Here is a 13,841-nt window from a genome sequence, read left to right on the forward strand (position 1 = left end):
ACTAATGGCGCACCAGAAAATGCGTGCGCCACTAGTGATAAATTTTTTTTACATACATACTAATGGCGCATCCTACCGAAGAACTAGTAATGGCGCACCAGACATGGAGTGCACCACTACTGAATTTTTTTTATTCTTTTTTTGCAAAACTACTAATGGCGCACCGCCTCACAATGCGCCATTACTAGTTTAAACTACTAATGGCGCACCCTGTAGAAGTGCGTCATTAGTATATATTTTGATATCATGAATATTTTTAAATTTCATGGGCACTTTTTGATATCATGAATATTTTTAAATTTCATGGGCACTTTTTGAATTCATGAATATTTTTTAAAATTTGATGATATTTTTTCATATTCAATATGATAAAATATTGAATATTCATGAGGACACTCGATCTCGATCCCCCTCCATCTCGATCTCGATTCCCCCTCCATCTCGATCTCGATCCCACCCGCGCCTCCTCTCCCCTCTTCATTTTTTAAAAAATAATAATAAAAAAGTGTAGACTACAATTGTTGTTAAATAACAATTATTACTGTTTTATAAAAAAATATTACTGTTTCATATTCATATTCATTTTCTAAAAAAATATTACATTCAACAAAAAAAATTACTTATGGCGCACCTCCGGCTGGTGCGCCATTGCTATATATAAAAAAAGATTACTAATGGCGCACCTCTGCCTGGTGCGCCATTGCTATGTAAAAAAAGATTACTAATGGCACACCTCTGCCTGGTGCGCCATTGCTATGTAAAAAAAGATTACTAATGGCGCACCGACCACAGGTGCGCCATTAGTAAGATTCCCCCTAGCTAATTCCCTCCCCCTCGCCAAATCCCCTTCATCCCTCTCCCTCGCCCCCTAGCTAATTCCCCCCGCTGCCCCGACCCACGCCGCCGCCGCCGACCCCCCGCACCCTTCCCCGCTCCACCACCGCCGACGACCCACCGCACCCTCCCCCGCTCCACCGCCGCCGACGAACCCCCGCTCCCTCCCCCACTCCACCGCCGCTGCCGACCCCCCGCACCCTCCCCCGCTCCACCGTCACAAATGAATGGAACTAAAAATCCAAAAAAACAAATTTGTTTATATTTTCAAATAACAAATTTGATGATATTTTCAAATAATAAATTTGATGATATTTTTTTGATTCATAAATATTTTCAAATAACAAATTTGATGATATTTTTTAAAAAATATTACTGTTTTTATAAAAATTTATTACTGTTTCATATTCATATTCATATTCATATTCATATTCATTTTCATATTCATTTTCATATTCATATTCATATTAATTTTCTATTAAATTATTAGATGCAACAAAATAATAATAAAAAAATCTTACTTATGGCGCACGGCTGGCTGGTGCGCCATTGCTATCTAAAAAAAGAATACTAATGGTGCACCGTCTCGGGGGTGCGCCATTGCTATAAAAAACATACTAATGGCGCACCTCCAGGGGGTGCGCCATTAGTAATCTTCCCCCCTAGTCGCCCGATCCCTTCGTCCCTCCCGCTCGCCAGATTCACTCCCCCCTCGCCAGATTCATTCCCCCCTAGTCGCCCGACGACCCCCGCGCCCCGCCTCGCCGTCTCGGTCCTCGCCGCCGACGGCCTGCCCCGCTCCTTCCCTCCACTCCTCAATCGCCCTCTCGGTCCTCGCCGCTGACGGCCTACCCCGCTCCTTCCCTCCACCCCGAGCGCCGCTGCCGCGCGTCACCGCGGCCACCGACCACCCCGTCCTCCGTCGTCATGCCTAGGAGCTGCGCCAGGAGCAACACCATCATCACCTTCATCGCCTACGTCCACGGATTGGAGCCGGGTCATCAAGGATCGAGCGCATCGACCTCTTCTTCCTCATCACCGACCACTGCTTCTTGGTGTCGATCCGCGCTGCCCCGACCACCCTCGGCCTCGCCGTCTCCTTCCCCAGCTCCGCGGTTAGCGTCTCCATCGATTCCCCTGTTTTTCTCCTTGTTTAGTCACCGTTTGTGCATGCGGGCTCGTGCTCACTGCGCTGGCCGCCCCTCGCTGTAGATTCTCCTTGTTTAGTCACCTTCAGTTAAAAATTCAATTTTAGAGCTTGGCTCCTGATCTAAATATAAAGTGTACGGCAAGCTTATATTGCAAGAAAGTTTAAAATTCAATCTAAAACTCAATGTAAAATTCAGTTAAAGTGATCTGAATATAAAAACTCTTGGAGTAAAAATTCAGTCTAAAAGTCAGTTAAAGTTTCAGTTTTAGAGTAATTTTCAGTTTGTAAAACTAAGAAGTGTATTTTTTATTTTGAAACTTAGTGTAACTATTTTCAATTTTGATGGAAAATCAGTCTAAAAGTCAGGAGGGGGATCTCTGTAGATTGCATATACAGATTTCTTGAACAGTGCTATTAATTACAAATAGAGCAATGTTGAAAATGAAACAAAAGGAATTGGAAAACCAGAAAGATAGGCATTCTGTTGTAAGTAAGCTAAGATAAAAAAAAGTGTTTACTTTAAGTAATTATTTACAACAAGCATTGTGTAGGAAAATGTCATGCAGGCTGTAACTTGAACTTGAAGAACTCCTTAGATAGTTTTTTAGTCTCCTTATACAAAGCAAGCTGAAGTTTGAAACCTATTTCTCCTAAGCAGACACTGAAAAATTGCAGATAAGTAGACACTAAAAATTGCAGCCATGTCAAAGTGTCATTTCATTTGGGAGCAGTAACGAAAACTGTATGTGATGTCATAGGTGTTGTGCTGTCAAAAACTGTATGTGCAATCTCCAGAACAATTATGCTTATGTGAAAACTGTATGTGCAATCTCCAAATGTATCATCATAATGTAGGTGCTGTGTTGTGTGATTCTTCATGCTGAGAACTTCAGCTTTTTCAACTCGCTGGACTATATGTTCATTGGTACTACTTGTGATGCTGTTGCTGTACTACTTGGGAATTTTGTCAACTTGTGATGCTGCTGCTGTACCCCGAGAGGCCCTTGAGTTTGCCGGAATGTCGATTAACTTCCATTCCGGCAAATTCGGGTACTCCATATGTCCTATTTTCAGCAAAGGTCATGCTGAAATTTTCCGTGAATTTTAGCATGACTTTGCTAAAAATAGGACATATGGGGTACTTGCGACTAATGCATGGGCCGGGGTATCTTAGTACTTAGTTAAGTAGGATCAACTGCCCCGCCATTCTTGCTGCATTAAACCATAGGTGGCAATAGAGCCAAGTGATTAGGCCCAACTTAGAATTCTCGTTAGCATCGATAAACCCTAGATGATAAACCCAATATAGGTGGCAATAGAGCCAAGTGATTAGTGCCAAGTGATTAGGCCCAACCTAGGGTGCCTCGGCATCGATAAACCCTAAATGATGAAAACTTAAATTCGCTTCTATAGGGTGCCTCGGTGTCGATGAGAACCTAAATGATGTACGCTTAGGCTTTTAGGGTGCCTCGGCGTCGACAAAACCTAAATGATGAAAGCTTAGGCTTTTAGGGTGCCTCGACGTCGACAAACCCTAAATGATAAAACCTTGGCTTTTAGGGTGCCTCGGTGTCGATAAGAACCTAAATGATGAAAGCTTAGGCTTTTAGGGTGCCTCAGCGTTGACAAACCCTAAATGGTAAAAGCTTAGCTTTTAGGATGCCTCGGTGTCGACAAACCCTAAATGATGTAGTTTTGAATTATGAACGTAGGATATGTCGTCATCATCATCGGACGAGGAAAGTCTCCCGGCAGAGTGCGACTGGTGTCATGACAATCGAGGTCTGTGCGACATGCCTCACCTGGACGATGATCGGCGCTTCGGCATTAAGCTCGAGGAGACCTTCGAAGTTGAAACGGTACACAACGACGACAAGTGTTATTTTCATAATTAAGCATGACTTCAACTATTTCAACGTGTAATTTTCATCTTTTACAATTCGAGTATAGCTTATCCCATGCCATGCAAGACGCTATGTCTTGGAGAGGATGGATTTTGAAGACCATGAAATTTCTGAAACAAAGAAAATTCACCTAAGGACTCATCACGATGTGGACTTTGAAGTAAATCTATATAATTCTGAGAGCGTAACCCATTTTGGTTGCAAAAATTGGGAAGCATTTTGCAAGATGTATGCTTTTGATGAGGGTATGCTTATCACCATGGATCTTGGTAATCCTGACATCAACCAAGACAATATGGACATTTGGGTCCTTGTTGATACGCCTCCAGTTCTACCGCTATGTGAGTTTCTCAAACATAGTTATTAGCTAATTTATATTGTTTATTTCAAAATAGTTGACAGCTTATTTCCATTGACAGCTTATTTTTATTGTTCAAAGAATGTGCGGGAGATGGTAGACAAAACCCACTACACCGATGGCTCCGAATTAACAACTTACAAGGAGAAAAATCATCTGGTCGGATTTTGTACTGACATTGAGAATTACACTATCCACAATCAAACTCCTCAACATTATGGTAAATACGTGCCACTCGTGCATGTGTTCAACTATGGTAACTATCATGGAGATACCCTGGTAAGATTTTTACTATTACGACATCCGTGCATCTTTTGCATACTTCTAAAACTAGTACATCATTGCTAACTATGAAGTTATTACTATGTTTTTCAACAGATAATCCCAGAGAATTGTGTGCCTCATATGATGTATCAGAAAGGTAGTGTTAATGTTTTGAACATACAACCAGGTCGTCCTACGAATATCAACTGTCCATACGAGATTTCTAAAAGAAGTGGAGACATGAAAATCAAAGGATGGAAAAAATGTATGGACAGTCGTAAGGAGCTTCTTGGAAGCAAAAGGAAGCGAAGCGCAAGAATTGGAGACAGGATGTTCTCCATTCTCCACAATGGAGAGTCTGGGTCTATATTGTTTTATGCTATTTTAGCTTAAATAGGGTATTTAGGTCCTGCCTAATACTGATGATCATGTGCTAAGAACAATTAAGTAGGGTTGGTTCGATGACTATCAAGATGATGATCGTATGACTTGTTATGAATAACGAGTAGAAGTTGTATGATGATGATTAGTAGGACTTGTTAGGATTAGTATTACTTCCGACAAACTCGATACTCGCGGTCTCGAGACTTGTAATGTTTTATCTTTGTTCGGTCTTTTGAATTCGGAGACTAATCTTCTATTGTATTCGATGAATCTGCTGTTGCTGTGTGATACTGTCTATATTCTGTCAAATAATATATTTTGTAACATGTGCAAAAATCAGAAAAGTAAAAAAACCTAATATTCATACTAATGGCGCATCACTACAGAGTGCACCATTAGTATGCCAAGTATACTAATGGCGCATCTATCTGCAGTGCGCCATTAGTGTGCCAAAGCACATGGTTAAATTTGGCCCCTGGGAGGCACACTAATGGCGCATGGTGTTATATACTAATGGCGCACTGGATGGTGCGCCATTAGTAAAAATTACTAGTGGCGTGCTACTAATGGCGCACCAGTGATGCGCCATTAGTAGGCAAAGCTGGTGCGCCATTAGTAGGCCTTTTCCTAGTAGTGTACTTATTGTGCTCAGTATTTTTTGTATATTCTGAAAACGTCTTCCGTGAAGTTTTAGGACTTTTGGAGCTGTGCAGAATAGGTCTATCATATTTGCTCCTTTTCCAGCACAAAATCCCAGCTGCCGGCATTCTCACTCTTTATGTAAACCTTGTAAAATAAGAGAGAATAGGCATAAGTATTGTGACATAATGTGTAATAACAACCCATAATATAATAAATATCAATATAAAAGCATGATGCAAAATGGACGTATCACTCCCCCATAATGGGATATTCCATTAATCTCTCACAAGAGGCAACTAAGAAATAAACAAGATGCAAAAGGCTCAACACATGACACACACGTACATGACGTGCAAACCAACACACACAATCTTGATTGCTCAAGATAATCAAGTTGGAAGCACAACATATACAAACACATGCAAGGAACGAAACCAAACATGAAAAGTGGCAAGTAACTTCAATGTAAGCACTTTAAGCACGAGTTACCGCAAGGAGGAACATTGGATATAAGATAGAAACTTGATAATCCGAATGACTTGGCTTGAGACAATAAGAATGATGAAGTCCCTTTAATTATTCATAATGTAGCCAAGTCTCCAATGACCTCCACGAACACCTTTGATCAAGTATGAGCTAGTTGGTCCCCAACTAAGTTGGGTCCTAAGAGGTTAGTCACAATAGGCTTGGCTACCCAAATGGTTCTTTTCTTGACACCACTTTGAGTACCAACAACTTTGGCAAACACATTGCCAACATTATCCTTCCCAAGAGAATAGATATCATCAATAATAATTGGGTTGGATAAGTTACCACTAGTGCATGAAGAGGCGAGGTGACCTTTCTCATGACATAGGTAGCAACGTCCACTCTTCACTTTCTTCTCACTTGATTTCTCAACGTGAGAAGCATAAGCTTGAGTTTTCTTGGGAAGAGGCTTTTCTTCAACTTGAGGTTGAGCATGAGAATGAACTTGTGGCCGCTTCCCTTGTTGCTTGTCACTAATGGCCTTCTTCTTCAAAGGGCAAGATCTAACATGATGCCCTTCAATTTTGCACTTGAAGCAAATGATTTTGGCCGAATTCTTGACTTGTTTTGGCCCTTGTTGTTGTTGCTCTTGGACTTCTTCTTCTTATTGGAGTTGAATCCAAGTCCACCTTTGTCATTGGGGGATTTTTGTACACTCAAGATATTGTTGAGTGTGGCCTTCCCTTCATGACACTTTTCCAAATCATTCTTCAAAGAAGTGACTTGGGCCTTGAGCTCTTTGATTTCCTCTACATGGTTAGTCTCAACACAAGCACTAGAGGAAGTATAAGCTTCATCGTTAAAGCAACAAGGCAAGGAAAGCAATTCATCACAAGATGTACCAATGTTATGCATGGTTGAATTGCGAGGACTAGCACAAGGCAATATAGCATTTTGACTAAATGTAGTGCTAGTATCCACATGAGGCTCACTAGATGTTACCTTAGCAAGCATGGCCTCATGAGCTATCTTTAGCACATTATGGGATACTAGAAGATCATCATGAGAGCTTGTGAGCTTTACATGATTTTCTTCCAACACCCCATAATTGCTAGATAGCAACTCAATTTGAGCCCTTAGATCAACATTCTCCTTCAATATGGATGCTTCACAAGAGATAGAGTTAGTAGCACAAGCATCATCATTAACAAAAAGAGGAGAAGACAACTTGGCAAGCTCTTTTGAATACGAAGCTTTAAGTTGAGCATGAGACTCGTAGAGTTTGATGAGCTCACTCTTAATGACCCTTGAGCCATTTTCGAGGTGCTCAAAGTCCTCAAGGAGTTTAGCATGCGCAACTTCAAGCTCCTCATTTTTAGTTTCAAAATCATTGGCCACCTCAAGAGCTCTATCACGAGATTCCCTCACTCTAGATAATTCTAGAGCAAAAGTCTCCTCAAGAGATTCCTTGGTGGTTTATTCAAGTTCAAGAGCTTGAGAGAGGTCCGCAATCTCATTAGCGTAATCACGCTCATGACCTTCCATTTTATCAATGGTGACCTCATGCTCCTCAAGACGAGATTCCAACTCATCAATATATTTCTTGCCCTCAATAGCAATAGACATGATTTCCATGAAGTTGGAACGAGCAATTTTATTCTTAAGAAGAGCTTTAAAAATTATTTCCCCCTTAATTTTTAAGGAGGCAACATCATCATTCTCTTCATCATAATCAACATCATCATCATTCTTGCCATCATCAATATCATCACAAGATATATTGGGATTCAAAGTGGGAGATACCTTTGAAGCCTTGGCCATAAGGCAAAATGCAATAGATGATGATGTAGGATCCGTTGAAGCACCATTCAAGACCACATCTTGTTCCATGGGATATTGGGTTTCCTCTACATGGTATGTCTTGACTTGTGCGTAATGTAATGCGAGGGATAAGAGTTTGTGATGGGTACTTGGTATGTCTTGACTTGTGCGTAGACTCCGGCAACGGTGCCAGTAATGGCTCGCTGTCGGGAGTCAAATCTTGACTTGACTTGGCGCGAATCTTCCCGGCAACGGCGCCAGAAATCCTTCTTGCTACCTCTTGAGCACTGCATTGGTTTTCCCTTGAAGAGGAAAGGGTGATGCAGTAAAGTGGCGTAAGTATTTCCCTCAGTTTTTGAGAACCAAGGTATCAATCCAGTAGGAGATCACGCTCGAGTCCCACGCACCTACACAAACAAATAAGAACCTCGCAACCAACGCGATAAAGGGGTTGTCAATCCCTTCATGGTCACTTACGAAGGTGAGATCTGATAGATATGATAAGATAATATTTCTGTATTTTTATGATAAAGAGAAATAAATATGCAAAGTAAAATAAACGACAATAGAAATAGCTAAGTATTGGAAGATTAATATGCTGGAAGATAGACCCGGGGGCCATAGGTTTCACTAGTGGCTTCTCTCAAGAGCATAAGTATTACGGTGGGTGAACGAATTACTGTCGAGCAATTGATAGAATTGAGCATAGTTATGAGAATATCTAGGTATGATCATGTATATAGGCATCACGTCCGCGACAAGTAGACCGAAACGATTCTGCATCTACTACTATTACTCCACACATCAACCGCTATCCAGCATGCATCTAGAGTATTAAGTTCATAAGAACAGAGTAATGCTTTAAGTAAGTTGACATGATGTAGAGGGATAAATTCATGCAATATGATATAAACCCCATCTTTTTATCCTCGATGGCAACAATACAATACGTGTCGGTTCCCTTTCTGTCACTGGGATCGAGCACCGCAAGATTGAATCCACAGCTAAGCACTTCTCCCATTGCAAGAAAGATCAATCTAGTAGGCTAAACCAAACTGATAATTCGAAGAGACTTGCAAAGATAAACCAATCATACATAAAAGAATTCAGAGAAGAATCAAATATTGTTCATAGATAAACTTGATCATAAACCCACAATTCATCAGATCTCGACAAACACACCACAAAAGAAGATTACATCGAATAGATCTCCAAGAGAATCGAGGAGAACTTTGTATTGAGATCCAAAGAGAGAGAAAAAGCCATCTAGCTAATAACTATATACCCGTAGGTCTGAAATAAATTACTCACACATCACCGGAGAGGCCATGGAGTTGATGTAGAGGCCCTCCGTGATCAATGCCCCCTCCGGCGGAGCTCCGAAAAAGGCCCCAAGATGGGATCTCTTGGGTACAGAAGGTTGCGGCGGTGGAATTAGGTTTTCGTGGTGCTCCTGGATGCTTGGGGGTACGTGGATATATATAGGAGAAAGAAGTACGTCGGTGGAGCAACGAGGGGCCCATGAGGGTGGAGGGCGCGTCCAGGGGGGTAGGCGCGCCCCCTGCCTCGTGCCCTCCTCGATCGTTTCTTGATGCACACTCCAAGTCTCCTGGATCACGTTTGTTGAGAAAATCACGTTCCCGAAGGTTTCATTCCGTTTGGAGTCCGTTTGATATTCCTTTTCGGCGAAAAACTGAAATAGGCAAAAAAACAGCAATTTGGGATGGGCCTCTGGTTAGTAGGTTAGTCCCAAAAATGATATAAAAATGTAAAATAAAGAGCATTAACATCCAAAATAGATAATATAATAGCATGGAGCAATAAAAAATTATAGATACGTTGGAGACGTATCATCCCGCCAGTTGTGGCATACATGAGCGAGCGAGGGGCACAAATAATCAGCGAGCACTCCTTCAAGAGCCTCCACAAGGGTCATTTTTGGTGGGATGAGAGCATGCGAGTTGGCGCATTCTTAGCCGTCGCTATGTGTCGCGCTTTGGGCGTTTCCTCCGGATTTTTTTCTATACGCGTTTTCAACTTTTAAATGATTTGTATTTACGGTTTTTCCATGGTTTTGGACAAAATTTATTTTTTGAAAGAATTTTTTTGCGTCAAAAAAAGAATTTTTTTTCATGAGAGGCACATATTTACTTATCGTGGAGGCACGGATTGTTTCCACGAGAGGCACAATCATGCCTCTTGGAAAAGTAAAAAAATTCTTTCCTTCCGCGAGTGGCGCAGATTTAATTCTCGTGGAGCACAAATTTGCTTTCGCGGGTGCCTCTCGAAAAAGGGAAAAAACACATCATTTTCCTTCTGTGCCTTTCGGGAAAAGAAAAAACACGTCATTTTTCTTCCGCGAGAGGTAAAGATTTACTCCACTTGGAGGCACATATTTATTTCTGCGAGAGGTACAATCGTGCCACTCAAAAAAGAAAAAATAATATCTTTTTTCCGCGAAAGGCATAGATTTGCCTCTCGTGGAGGCACCGATATTCTTTAGCAGAGACACTGTTGCGCCTCTTTCGAAAGGAAAAAAATTATGCTTCCAATTTGTTTTTTTGTTCATTTTAGAAACCAACGCACAGTTTAAGAGATAAAATGTTTTGAATAAAAAAATTTACGAAAAAAAAACTCACAAGTTACAACAAGTGATGCACATGCAATGTACCGATTCTCACAACGTAAAGAAGGCACGAATGTTCTTTATTTATGTACTCTGGCGAGCGAGCCTCGTGGCAAGCAAATCGAGCCCTCCGGCCATAGACCGGCCCGTCTCGGCGGAACAAAGCCCCCCAGCCACCATCATCCCCTGATTAAGCAATCCATTCTTCTCAAAAAAGAAAAAAAAATTAAGCAATCTGTAACCCTAAAAAACAAGCAATCATGCTAAAAAAAAAGCAATTCGTACGTGTTCGCCTCTCTCTCTTTTTTGGGCTTAGGCCAACTTCACCGCACGACTCCAAACGGACGTCCGTTTTATCCGGATTTTGTCTTTTTGGGATGACAATGGATAGACAAACGGACATGCTTGTCCGGCTACTGTTGGAAGTGCCCACCGCGGCAAATTACCCCAAAATGTCCGCCCGCGCGTTTGTCACCCTGTAGCAGCATTCAGTTCACCCCCGCTTGCCGGCGCCGCAGCTCACATGCTCTTCGGCCGCGCACAGCCGGTGCACTCGTCCACGCAAAGAAGATGCAGCGGCTCGCGCAGGTGCTTGGCTGGGTAGCATAGCTAGCTAGCTAGCTAGCACACGCCGCAGCCCAGCACACCCGCATGAGCTCGCCGCGCCAGCAGCCACCGCCTGCAGCCGCGCACTGCCCGCGCCGCACCCTGCTCGTCGCCGCGCCGGGCCTGCTCACCGTCGCGCACCGCCCGCGCCGCGCCCAGCTCGCATGCGCGCCCCGCCGCCCGTCGACGCGCCTCGCGCCCGCGCCCGTCGCCCCCTGCGTGCGCGCCCGCGACCTGGCCGCCCCGCCGCTCGTCGCCCCCTGCGCGCGTCGCTCGGCGGGGCAGGCGAGGCGCTCGCCGCTGCAGCCGCCGCGCCCGGCCTGCTCGCACTCGCGCTCGCCCCCGGCCGCCACTGCGCGCGCCCGGCCTGCTCGCACTCGCGCTCGCCCCGCTCGCCCCCCGCGCCCTCGCGCCCGGCCGGTGCCGCAACCACTAGCTCGCCGCCGTGCCTGCTCGCGGCCCGCGCTCGCTGGCCGCTGCCCGCGCATGCGTGCCCGCTCGCTTGCGCGCTCGCCGCCGCGACCGCTTGCATGCGCGCCCGCGTCCGCGCGCCCGCTCGCCCTCTGCCCTGCCGCACGCGCGCCCGCCCGCTCGCCCGTGCCCTGCCGCCTTCGCGCTCGCCGCTGGCCGCGCACCCTACGCCCCCCCTGCGCATGCTCGCCGGCCGCGGCGGCGGGGCCACGCCTGCCGCCACCCGCTCCAGGGCGGGCGCCCGCTCGCCCGGCTCGTCCTGCTGCCGCGCCCGCTCGCCGCTGCCTCGTCGCGCCACGCGCGCTCGCCGCCGCCGCCTGTACCCGTCGCCGCGCCCGCTCCTGCTGCTGCTACGGCATGCTATTGCTGCGTCGCCGGGATGCCGGGGGACGCGGGCCGGGAGGGCGTGAGGAAGAGAGAGGAGAGAGAGAAAAGCGAGGTAGGTGGGAGGGAGGTTGACATATGGGCCCGGCCGGACACGAGCGGGCGAGGACGAGGCTCGCTGCGTCCGTTTTCTGTCCGCTTTTGCCCCAAAGCGAGACCAACTTTGGGCCAGAGATGGGGTGAAACGGGCACGAAGCGGACGAAAAAGCAAGATAGGGTCTGCCGCTGGGTCGTTGCATGTGTCCGCTTTTACCCTATTTGCGTCCGGAGGACAAGATAGGGTCGCGCGGTGGAGATGGCCTTATGGTGAAGTGGAGTGCATGACCAAGGCATTCTGAGTTGAGAATCTGCCCTGGTCCGATCGATGTCATGTGATGGTTGCGACCAGCATGTGAAGGAGATCGACCACACGACGTTGGGCAGACCCCAGAATGGCAACGCCATCGCGTGGTCTCTACTCTACGTTCAGCGCCCATACTGATACCGCCCATACCATACAGCAGCAGCATCAGGTTGCGTACGTATCATCTTTCTCTTGAGCGCCTGGCTGCTTTTGCTCACCACCATTGCTTGGGTTAAACTTATACTCCCTCTGTCCGGAAATACTTGTCATCAAAATAGACAAAATAAAATGTATCTAGACGTATTTTAGTTTCAGTTGTGGAAAACCTTATGGAAGCTCAATTTTATTTCCAAAGTGCGAGTCTTTTGGTGGAGAGTTCTTCGTGGCATTCTCCCAGACGAAAGTACTCTCAAATATCGTCATATTGCAGTCATAGATCGATGCAAAGTTTGCATGGCTATGAGGAAGGATTTGAAGCATGCACCGATACACTGCGCGCATGCTCGTCGCTTTTGGGAGGAAGCGTATGCGTGGTTCGGCCTCCGGCTTCCGCGACTCCACCCAGATTCATGGGCGCGCGATATCATATGTGACGCGAGGTTTTATGATGACGACCGTGCTAAAATCACAACAATCATGTGGTCAATCCAGCACTCCCGAAACCGCATCAAGCATGGGGAAGAAAGACGTGATCCGGCAGCCACTATCCGATCTACTAAGGAGGCTATTGCTCTCCTGAACCTTCCGTGCAAGGCAGCTGAGATTCTGCCAGAATTTGGTTGGCGGCCACCTGAGGGGGAAGTGGTTAAAATCACCATGGATGGCGCGCTCAACTTTGAAGATGGTCGAGGCGGAGCAGGAGGGGTTGCTCGCTCGGCCGCTGCTCTACTAGGCTCGTGGTGCAAGCCGTACACGGGGATCTTGGATCCTCTCATCATTGAAGCTTTTTCTCTGCGAGATGGAGTTCTTTTTGTTGCCTTAAGGGGACTCCCGCATGTGATCATGGAAGTGGATTGCCTGGAGCTGGTGATGCTCTGGAAAACCCGTCACCATTCTCGTTCAGTTATGGCCCCTATCTTGTTAGAAATAGGAGAGCTTAGCGATAGTTTTGTTTTATTTGATGTTCAACATGTAAACCGGCCGGCAAATCTTCCTGCGCATCTTTGTGCAAAACATGCATGCACATTGAATGCAACGGATTGCTGGCTAGAGGAAACCCCTAGCTTCCTTGTGACCAGCCTTTTGGCTGACTGTCCGAAGAATGCCTTTATTTGAATAAAGCTCTCTAATTTGCCCGCAAAAAAAAGTATACCATTTGTTCTTTGCAAAAGCATCAAACTTACTCCCCCAGTCCGCGGTTATAAGTGTGCATCTAGCATACAATCCACCCCCCCCCCACCCCCCAAAAAGGAAAATTGCACATCGACACTTCTCATGCAGTTAATAAATGCAATTGCCTTCTAGTAATCACTGCCCCCACTCTATCCTCCAATCCCATTCTTCTTCCTTGTGTCTCTCTCAATCCTCATTCTTCTCCTTTAATTTAATTGGTGAAGACTAATAAGAGAAGAGAGAACTAATATGTC

Source organism: Triticum urartu, chromosome 4A, assembly GCF_056163025.1.
Source record: "Triticum urartu cultivar PI428250 chromosome 4A, HENAU_Tu73, whole genome shotgun sequence".
NCBI classification, from domain to species: Eukaryota; Viridiplantae; Streptophyta; class Magnoliopsida; order Poales; family Poaceae; genus Triticum; species Triticum urartu.